Raw genomic sequence first — 11,810 nt, 5'->3', positions numbered from 1 at the left:
GTACGACTGGTTTGGGTCAGTTGTAAGGCCCCGATCCCGGTGCCCTACATTTGGACGTTGGATTTACTCATAAACACAATTCTAAACATCAGAGTTAAATAAAACTTCCGCGGAATATTAGATCTTTCATAAAACATTACATAATAATTCAAGCTTGTCTTAAAACAACATTTTGTCTTTCAAATTTATAACATTAAACATAAAACATAAGAATCTTCCATGAGATGCCAGTCTCTTCCTTCCCATGCCATGTGCCCACGTCAAGCGAGTTGCCTCATCCTACTCACCTGCGTGTATACTTAAAGTCAGCTACGCTGAGTGAGTTTTAGTTAATCAATTAACATACCATACTTTCACATACTTATACGTACGCATCCGTAGATACTTAGTATTTACTTAACCTGCTTAACTTTCTTTAGTACATACTAGAGTATATACTTTCATTCTTTCTTTACTTTCTTTACATCTATTCATACTTTACATACTCATGCATTTTGAAGAGCATTACGCCCTACTACCTCGAGTATTATTAGGGCTCGGTCCCTTATCTGCCTCGAATATTATTAGGGTCCGGTCCCATTCTTCCTCGAGTATTATTAAGGCTCGGTCCCTTTTCTGCCTCGAATATTATTAGGGTCTGGTCCCTTTATGCCTTGAGTATTATTAGGTCTCAGTCCCTTTTCTGCATCGAATATTATTCGGGTCTGGTCCCTTTCTGCCTTGAGTATTATTAGGGCTCGGTCCATTTCTTCTGTACCTAGCCATCCCTTATATTCATTCATACATACATATATCATTCATACATTATATATAACATTCATATATGTAATTATAACCTGACAATACATGCAATATCCGAAGATCGTTCACGTACCGACAAGCAATCATTCATTCCTTTCACATAAATCATATATAGCATACACTTATCACTTAGGATAAGTGTATTAACTAATCACATCGAGTATGTACACAACCCCAAAAATATAACAAGGAATGGGGCTAGAAACTCACCTGAACTCTGTTTCTTTCTCCGTTAATTGTTAATCCCTTCTTTAATTGAGCTCGGCTAACTGTATACGAGTTACACGTATCATTACTCATCTAATCTAATGGCCTTGTATTAGATTACTTTTACTTAGCATATATATATGGCTTTCATTTATTTTATCATTAATGTATTTTATCTCTTTAGGTCCTTACAATGCATACCATCAAGTGTAAACACGTATATATATACATATACGGGTCACCGTGTATCTGGGTCTCAATGTATCCGAACTTAGATGTAAGCGAACTTAGATATAAGCGAACTTAGATGTAAGCGAACTTAGATGTAAGCGAACTTAGATATAAGCGAACTTAGATATAAGCGAACTTGGAAAGTGGCGAAGTTGGAAGTATGCGAACTTGGAAGTAGGCGAACTTGAAAGTGCAACAGCTACGGGTTTGGTCTTAAACCCACTAACCATTTATGTTTCAACATGTAAACCTTTGATATGATATTAACCAATCATGTAAATTCGGATAAGACTTGACCCGGGGAATCATAAAGTTTGGACCTTTAGGCTTAAAACGTTCAAAACTAGATCTAAGGTTTTCTTTAACGAGCCGTTCATAACCGTAGGTTCGTTAAGTTCATTTTAGCGTCAAGTTTGCTACTGTATGGTTTGTTTATACCCGACCCGATCTACTCTACGTTTAAGTTTCAAGGCTAACCGTTCATAAAAAGGTAAACTTTAATATGAAGGACATACCTTTATGTGTTCGTTAGGTCTCATTTATCTTGGATATGAACCTTAAATCTTGTATCTATCTTGTATATTGAATATCTATCAAGAATCAACGTTCGTTTGATCTCGCTTCTCCGTCTCTCTCTCTCTCTCTCTCTCCGCCATAAATAGCAAGGGGGTGTTTGTGTTTTGAGTGTGTAGAGGATAAGCTGGAAAGAATGAGGATTTAGGGTTTTATGGAGGTTTAAGGGAGTATTTATACTCTCTTAAGCACATGGACCTAAGGCCCATCTCATCCCTTATCCCATCTTTAGTTATCCAAGTCCATACGTCTTTCTTTTATTTAATCTTGATTAAATATTAACACACGTTTCAAAACATAAACTCTCTTTAATGTTATAAAATTCGGGATGTTACACCAGCTGGCGGTGGCCTTTTTGCCATCGGGTTACCCCGTACAAAGTACTTAGGCATTCTTTGTTTGTTGGCCATTCAAAAAAACATTATACAACTCGGACTTCAAAACAATAGTTAAATAGATTGGATAATAACAATCTTCAAAGAACTGCATCTATTTCTTCTTCCTAACAAAAATAACCTGCAATCCCTACCATTTTTTAATCAACATTCAAAACATCAATGTAGCCATCTCCGATTAACTATATTCATTAACAAAGATCCGTTGAGTTTAAGGGGGGCGCTTGCGCTATTTGGGGGGGGGGGGGGGGTTCACAATTTTCACAAATATATATCTAAAAAGAAAAACTAAGGGGATGGTTGCCCCCCTTCGGCTAAGAGTAAGCCCGCCACTAGTCACGCCACTGAGCAAAAAAAAAGTGCATTGTTTGTAATCTATTCAGTATTGGCATCCACGATCCAACTCACACTTTATAAACTCTTCAAGTCACCAATTAACACCCATTGATGCATGCATTTAATGACAGAAACATGATGTCAACCGTTACTAACAGTTTTTATTATTGTAAAACGAAATTGAACTATTACTAACGGTTTTGTTACAGAGTTTTAGTTCACCCGAGAGATTCAAATTTGACATGGTATGCAGGTTTGTCAACTTAATTTAGTTAGATATTAGTATATCGACGATATAATTTTTTATTTGCCATAATTCAAACTTTTGTAAATTAAAGACCTTGTGCTCAACTCGAGCCTAGAAATAATCTTGTTTAACAAACGACCCTGAGATTCACTTATCAATCACGAGTAGGGTCGCAAGCCTAAACAAGCCCAATTATGACCGATTTTTAAAATAAATTAAGAATGACCAAGTTAAGAATTGAGCACATTTAAAAGTTATATTTGAAATGAATTTTGTCATTGTTCATATTTTTTAGGATTGGACACTGTCAGACAATAGTTATAGAAGAGAAGTTTGGTTTGTAAATTTTAATGACAACGTATTAACTAGTTGGTAAAGCATCATTATATTAAGTACCATGTAAATTTGTTGTATAAATTTGAAATTTTGCCCACCATACCTGGTATTCACATATAATGTAAAAATATTATCGAGTAGGGTAGCCTAAATAATGGTTGGTGTACCTATTTTCTTCCTGAAGTGCGGGAGAGGCGATGTTTATTTCTGACATCCTGAAAGTGTTATATGTATTACCTTGATTAGAATTAGAAATCAGAAGAATGGTAGATGCAATGTTCACAACAAAGACTGGACATGAATAATATGGGAGTTAACCTTGCGATGTGTAAAATTTGGTTTTAGTTATGAGCAGTGGGATCATATAGGGTGTTGGTGAAAATGAAACTTCCATTGCATGCATGCATAAATGGAAATCACAAAGTTTCAGAAAAAGGATGTCATTGACCCGGCTCCATGGAACAGATGAATAAACAAAGCCCTTAGAAAATGGTAAGTACAAAGCTCCACTAGACAACTTCATCTTATATATGTACACACCATATTGATTCATATATTTAACAAGGTACAAATGAAAAAACAAAACACACACCACGAAAGCACTATGAGAACAGGAAAACTCATATACCCTTAAGCAACACAAACACGGGTTCTGCTTCAACAAAGGATTCAACAAGAAAACGTCATAAAAGACTGAACCCCGGTACACCCACAACATATTTCACTACTCATATGATTTAACTACATATTATACAGTTTGTTTTTATTAACAAAAGTGATAGTGTTGGTTCTTAGCAACACCCACATCCACCAGCAACACAACTAAACACAACTAAAGAAGAAGGAAATAACATTGCATGTATTGATGCATCACCCGCACTCGTAATCATCATAGCGGTCTGCCCAACTAACGACAACGACTGGAATGATGCATGGTGGTTAGCCAATTTGGACACGGTCATCCATGGCTGCCAAGCTTACGAGATCAACAGATCCTCTTTTGAGATAATTATGGAATTATTAATGTTTAGTATCTACTTCGCCATTACAATTATATAATAGGTGTTATAATAAGCGTTTATATTTTCTTAAGGGTCAACATTTGAAGCATTTTTCTACCTAATATGGAATGAAGAAAAATCAATTACCTAATCACCTTTTTACAACTACGGAATGTCTTCTCGTTACAATTACCACTAAAACCCGGATAACATATAATATTTTTCAATCTTCTATAGCATTCGATGGTTAACAAAATGAATAATATGATATCAAAAGGCAAATTTATATCACCAACCTTCCATAACGTTACGATCCGAACATATTGTTATAGAATGTTACACTACATCACATCGGTGTAATGGCTCTAAACACGACAGTATCAACAATCAATTTAATGAAAAATGCAAAAAAGAAAGAGTCATTGTACTACTTATTCACCTTTATAAAATATGGAATATCTATCCAAATACCAAACAAGTCTGTTCCAACCGACCTTCACCACAAAATCACCTTTCTTCTAATTACATTCATCCCTAATCTTTAGTTACTCATGTTCGCGCTGATAAACCATTACACATCATATCAAACACTCCAAACCAATACGAGGGGATAATTTGAATGAACTCACGGCATTGCGCGAGCACTTATGCTAGTTTGATTAACGCATTAACGGTTATGGTTATTTTTAAGAGTAAGACACGTTTTCGTTGAGATGAATATATGTATATAAGCATATATGTGGATTGAGCACGTATAAGCATGTAGTTGCCAGTTGATGTCAACGATTCTTTTCCATGTTCATTTATTTCAAGTTTTAGTTAAGCTTGGCTTGGTTAGTTAATTAAAATTACAAATACTGAACCATAAATGAGCTTCAAAACCGATTAGACGAAACCGAAGCACGATTATTGAAATTGTTAAGAAATTTTCATAACCGAAGTTAGCGGTTATGGTTATGCTTAAGGATAAAATCCAAACCGAACCACAATTTGCTCGGTTATGACTTACGACCAAGAATGTAACCCCTCTTGACGGTTTTGGTTGGGTTTTTTTACTTTTTATAAGATTGAGAACGACAAATTAAATATGATCTATACATATATTTGTATTGATTTTTAACAAATTGGTTTACGTAAGTTCAATTTTTTTATCTTTTTTTATAAGTTGATACATGAGTTTGTTAAGTGGCTTATTACATTATCATCTCTAATGTCCTGTTATGTGAGTTTTTTTTTAATCAAGTGATCCAGCTTTATCCTAACCGTATACCACACTCATACGCATGGGCGGATCCAGCATACAAACGGGTGGTTCCCCGGAACCACCCGAGTTTCGAAATAATAGTGTACGGATATATAGAAGACGCGTAGGAACCACCTTATAAATTAAGAGGGAACCACCTAAAAAAATTCCTGGATCCGCCACTGCTCATACGTACTTTAACTATAGATAAAGTTAAAATATAAAGGAGGACAAAAATGAGAAGTGTGAGAATAATTTATCACCACACAAAAAACCCCTTAAATATAAATTCATAAAATATAAAAAAAATCATAACTCAAAATATAAATAAAAATCGAAAAAAGTTAAAAACTAAAATGTTTCCGCGATCATTCCCGTTAAAAAAAATACAAGAAAAGTAAAAAATTTTGACGAAAAGACACAATCACGAAAATGAAGAAAAGACAAAATTATAACTAAAAAAATACACAATAGATCGCAAAATATAACACAATGTCGAACCAAAATATAGCACAATGTTGAGTAATACATCACAATATAAAGAAAAAACACAATATCAAGGGAAAAAAAACACAATCAATGACGAAATAAACACAAAATAAAATGATAAACAAAAAGACACAACTTTTTTCACTTACCATTGTGTGTGTGTTTTTTATGAGAACGAGAAAGACGGTTGAAACATTTTTGTGTTTTTACTTTTTTCCTTTTTTATTAAACTTTGAGTTATGATTTTTAATGATTTTTTTGTGTGGCTAAAAATTCTTCTCATTTTTGTTCCTTTTTATAGAATAACTTGACCCCTTTAACTATTGGCCTAACTTGTATCTATTGCAATTACTTACGAGTTAAATCCTTTACTTATTTCGAAAGGAATACTTTATTACAAACGCCCCAACGGACCATACAACAAAAAAAGTACAAAACAATTACAACATAATTACACAAAATTGAGTTAGCACAAATCTAGCCAAGAAATACATTTGGGTTTGAAACTAATACAAAAACATTACTAACCGAGGGACTTTAAGTCTATCAAAATCTTCCTTGGGTTTGCGTCTCAGCTAGAGAAATGTGTCTTATCCCTTGTCTGTCAAATGCACCAGCATACAACGACTAGAATATAATAAATTATGTCTTTGAGCTCATCCTTTGAAACCTGTTTATAGAGATCAAAGATATCTCGAGTCGGAAAAAGCAATAGGATTGAATTTACATCGATTACTAACTTAAAACCAAATAACCAAGGATATGTAACAAGAGGTAAAAGGTGATCCAATGTTTCCGTTGACTCTCCACACAAAGTACGCAAGAGAGAATTCAAATGAATATTCCTAGCGCTTAGATCCGTCAAGGTTGGGATACAACTCGACTCCTCCACTCGATAGCCAAATACATTACATTTTCTAGGGACCCGGTTGCACCATTTGAATTTGTATAAGACACTCGACCCATCCTCTTTAGCAAGCAAAACTTTCACGGACTTAACCAAGAAGTCCTACGAATCATCATAATCCCAAATCCATTTATCTACTAAACCATATTGCTTAACTTGGCTAAGAAGTGTCTCACAAAGTTGTCATTCTCTTACTTCTTCTTTCAACCGTGGAGGCCAATACCATCACCAACTCCAAGTGATAGCTTGGTTTTCCTAATAGTAACAGTCTACAACCCCGCATTTTTTTTCTTTTTTCTCTTTTTTACAATCTAAATAAATTATTAAAGGCATAACTTTAAGGGTCATTTAAGACCTAAATTTAGTTTGTTCTTGATACCTTTGCTATCTATGAAAAAGTCTTCTCTTGAATAAGTATTTATATTTTCTTTAACTAATTTCGATAAAATTATTCCAGATTATATATATATATATATATATATATATATATATATATATATATATATATACTATTCAATAGCGTTAGAATAAACGGTAAAGGAAGAACATACATTTCAATGTTGTTTTGACAATTTGAATTTTTATAATGCAAGTTGTAACTCATTGGTTGATAATAATATTAAGTACAAGGATGTCAAAAGCAATCTCATCCATCTGATCAACATATACTTGTAAGAAAAAATATATGGATACATATATATATATATATATATATATGTATGGCCCTCATGATCATTTATATTATAATAGATCAAAGTTAATTAATTATACTTTATTATTATTAGCTATGTAATTTTTGATGGATCAAATTACCCTTTCTTGCTAATCAAGGGTTTCCCCTTGGGTGTATATAAATATATGGAGAGACTAATTAACATCATTGAAAATAACCCTAAACCTCACCTAATATTTTCGTGATCCTCTCTCTCCATATATTATTTGGTTTCTCAAGAACCCTAATCCCCATCACTAATGTACATCCTAAAGGGGAACTAGACCAAGCTGACTATCATGTCGTCTGGATCTTTCTCATCAGCCGTGGCTTCTCTCTGCTGTGACAGGTATGTTGTAGTTGTAGGTTTATCATAATATTCATGTTTTCTATTACAAACATGAAGAACTGATCAACATGTGATATCAGAGCGATGTTGGTTAATTAGTTCTTCATGTCTTCCATTAACTCAGGATCTAGACCGGAAGACATGGACTAAAACCTGATAAACCCTAACAGTTTTTGGTTTTCATTAATTCGTTTTATTTATTTAACTTTTAATGAAAATCCGAAAATAAACAAAGCCTAAAAATTTTCGGTTTTAAAAATCGTTTTTGATATAAACTGACAGTTTTCGAAATCTGATAAATTAATGATCTTTGTGTTCATAACAGTTTTTGAAAATTTAATATAATCTGGTTCAAGATCTGGATTGTTATAATGTTTTACTAAATTTTTTATTAAGACTTAGACCAAGATATTTCGAATTCTGTAAATTTAACAAAGGAATTATGTTGAAAATAATCAAATCTTGGATAACAAACATTCCCTAAGAATTCAGATCAAACATTATCAACTTTTCATCAACTTATGGGTGTATGTGTTTACGGTTAAAATAGTTTTCGGAAAACATTGAGTTTCCGAAAACACTAAAACCCGAAAACACATCAAACGAGAAATCTAAAATTCCCGAGACTAATTTTTACGGTTAAAATAGTTCGATCCGCGCTAATAATTTGTTTGCTATTAACTAAACCAATGTTTTGTAAATACATATTATATAAACATACATGATACTTAATTTTTACAAAACATATAAAAAGCTTAACTTGAATAAATGATGATGTACACTTCTGCCCAAAGGTGATGTAATACATCTAACATATTATTCAAGTCTAAATACAAGCTGTGTTAATTTAGCTTAAACATGATTTAAATGTATCACTTCTTCCCAAAGGTGATGCGATACATCTATATCAAAGCAAAACTAACTCGTGCATGATTAAAATGGTTGTCTTACTTTTGCCCAAAGGTGGTGTGTTACAATTGTTTTGCACATATACTTAAGTAAAATTTAATTCTGGCCAAATGTGATTTATCATTTATTTAAGTAGAATTTTATTAATTATATTAGTCTATTATTTTGATGTTAACAATAGACATTTATTATCACAGCTTCATAATTTAAATGGTTCTTATCTATGCCTACATTAGTTTAAATTGCCCCTAGTTCACTCTAAGTTTCTTCTAGTTTAGTATCTTAACATTCTCATACAAATTTCAATTACAGCTCCAAATGGTGGAATCACATCATTAACTGGAGATAACTTTGCTGCCTGGAAGGACTCTCTTATGCTTAATCTCGCCTTCCTGGATTTCGAATTTGCTCTAAATGAGGATGAACCTCCAGCACTAACCGCTAAAAGCACTCCTGCTCAGCTCTTATTGTTCGAAAAATGGAAGAGATGTAACTGCATGTCTCTAATGCTTATGAAAAACTCTATTATCATGCCCATAAGAGGATCCATTCCAGACTCTGAAAAGGCTAAAACCTATCTGGCTTCTGTGGAGGAACAATTCAAAGGAACGTCTAAGGCACATGCTAGTACTCTTATTCTCAAGCTAGTGACTACTAAGTATGATGAAAGGAGTGGCATTCATGGGCACATTATGATGATGAACGACATGGCCCATAAGCTGAAGGGATTAGACATGGAGATCATTGATGGTTTTTTGGTGCACGTCATCATGACCTCTCTTCCAGCTGCCTATGAAGCTTTCAATATCAATTACAACACCCAGAAGGACAAATGGACTATGAGTGAGCTGATTGCTATGTGTGTGCAAGAGGAAGAGCGTATGAAGATGGAAAAACCTAAAGTTGCTTACCTTGCCACCAGTTCCAAGAAGAGGAAGAACACTAATCCAAGAAAGGAGTTTGCTAAAGTTCAGAAGACTAATACAGGTGCCTCAACCAGCTCTCAGAACTCCACTAGAAAGCCTTTCTTCAACATCTGTAAGAAGTACAGTCATAAGCAAATGGACTGTTCAGAATTTAAGGAGTGGTTGGCTAAGAAAGGTAATGATCTCTTTATGATACTTGAGTCCTATAATTTAATTGTTCTTGCTAATACATGGTGGTTTGATTCTGGTTCTATGGTTCATGTGACCAATTCTACTCAGGGGATCCTTTTAATCCGGAAGCTGGAAAGAAACCTGTTGGAACTTATGTTTTAAACCGACGCATCGAATTAATTTGTGGGTGAAAATATATTGTTTGGTCTCAACCAAGGGTGGATGGCTTGAAGACCAAGTCATGCTAGACTAGTATAAATAGATGTTTTTATTCATTTGTCTAGTATGAGTGAGTGTATTGTGTATTGAGTGAGATCTAGGGTTTTATCCCTTTGAGAGAGTTTCCGTCTCCAGGATGAGCTCTCCTGGTGGCGGCTGATATTTCTTAATTGAATGTATGTAATGTATGTATGTATGAGTGATTCATCTTTATGAGAATCATTCGACTAATATTAGCATACTACCATTTATATCTTGTTTGTGTTTTGATTATAATTGTTCATCCTATTATTGATTGTTAATCAAATCAGGCTCTCTCCTAATACACCTCATCCGTCCAAACATCTTTCAAGAGTGAATACGAGTGTGATTCGATCCTAACCCTAGATCCGAGCTCCACGCCACCGTTTATACCGAATATTCATGCTTCTGCACCGGGGCTCGATTATCACAATTGGTATCAGAGCGGGGTTACCGAATCGTTCAGACTAACCGCTGAACTGATTCATTTCGCTCTTGAATCCACCATGGACGTTAAACGATGAAGTTCGTTGAAATTATTTTTGGGGGTTTTGAAATTATTTGATGATTCGGAGAAAATTGTATGGATTGATGTTTGGGTTGATGACTCGTTTGGATCCAACATCAATTCCATGTTTATTTGGTAAGAATGGTCCAGATATGATGTAACTGTGTTATTTGGCTCGTTTTGGGGCAACTCTGTTCATTTGATGATTTCCAGATCTGAAAAGGTTGTGGATAAGATTGATGATAGATTTCTTTTATTTATTTCGAGATGACCTGGATATTGCTCATCGATTCTTTTCAGATTTCGGAACTACTTTTTCGATCTGAAAGAATTAGGGTTTTGTTTGCTCGATATTGATTTTGATAAGTGTGCTGCACAAACAGGATATGGTATGTTGGAAAACGTTGCCGTTGGTACAAACTGATATGAAGAAAGTACAAGTCAAGAATGAATAGGTACTAAAGGCAATATTATCATTGTTTGTTGTAGCAAATGGAAAGGGAATATTCAAGCAGAATCTGCAAGGGAAAATCAGTGATTGATGATGCAGAAATGAATTTTTGATGTACCCGGCATACAATGAACATATAAGATTATTCTTGAGTAATGATAATGGTTAAGTATTGCTTCGGGCACAGTTTGTGATTTGCCCAAGCACAAATTTTTGGTCCGAGCACACTTTATCTCGGGCACATCAAGTTCCAGTGTCGAGTAACCCCTTGCATATCCTTGGTCTTCTCAAGAAAACTATCTTTTAAGTTCCAAGCACACTTTCTGCTAGTGAAGTGCTTCCAGGCACACTTGTGTGCTAGTGAAAAAAATTGAAAATTCACAAGTGATTTGCTTCCAGGTACACTTTCGGGCACACTTGTGTGCTAGTGAAAAAATTGAAAAATCACAAGTGTTTTATTTCCGGGCACAATTGTGTGCTAGTGAAAAAATGAAAAAAATCACAAGTTTTTGCTTCCGGGTACACTTCCAAGCACACTTTTGCACCCGAGCATGCTCGGTGAAAAATGAAAAATCACAAGTGTTTCCGAGCATGCTCGATAAAAAATCCGGGCACACTTCTGTGCTAGGAAAGGGCTCCCAGGCACACTGCCTTGCTAGGAAAGTGCTTTCTAGCACACTTTGTGCTAGTAAAGTGCTCACAAGCACACTGTGTGCTAGGAAACAGAAAGTTTGTGTTTGTGAATCATTTAAAGGTTTTGAAGAAACTTTTGAGATTT

Source organism: Bidens hawaiensis, unplaced genomic scaffold, assembly GCF_021521415.1.
Source record: "Bidens hawaiensis isolate Kalapana, Puna unplaced genomic scaffold, B.hawaiensis_p1.1 tig00419623_1, whole genome shotgun sequence".
Classification (NCBI taxonomy): Eukaryota; Viridiplantae; Streptophyta; class Magnoliopsida; order Asterales; family Asteraceae; genus Bidens; species Bidens hawaiensis.
This window is presented reverse-complemented; position numbering follows the sequence as displayed.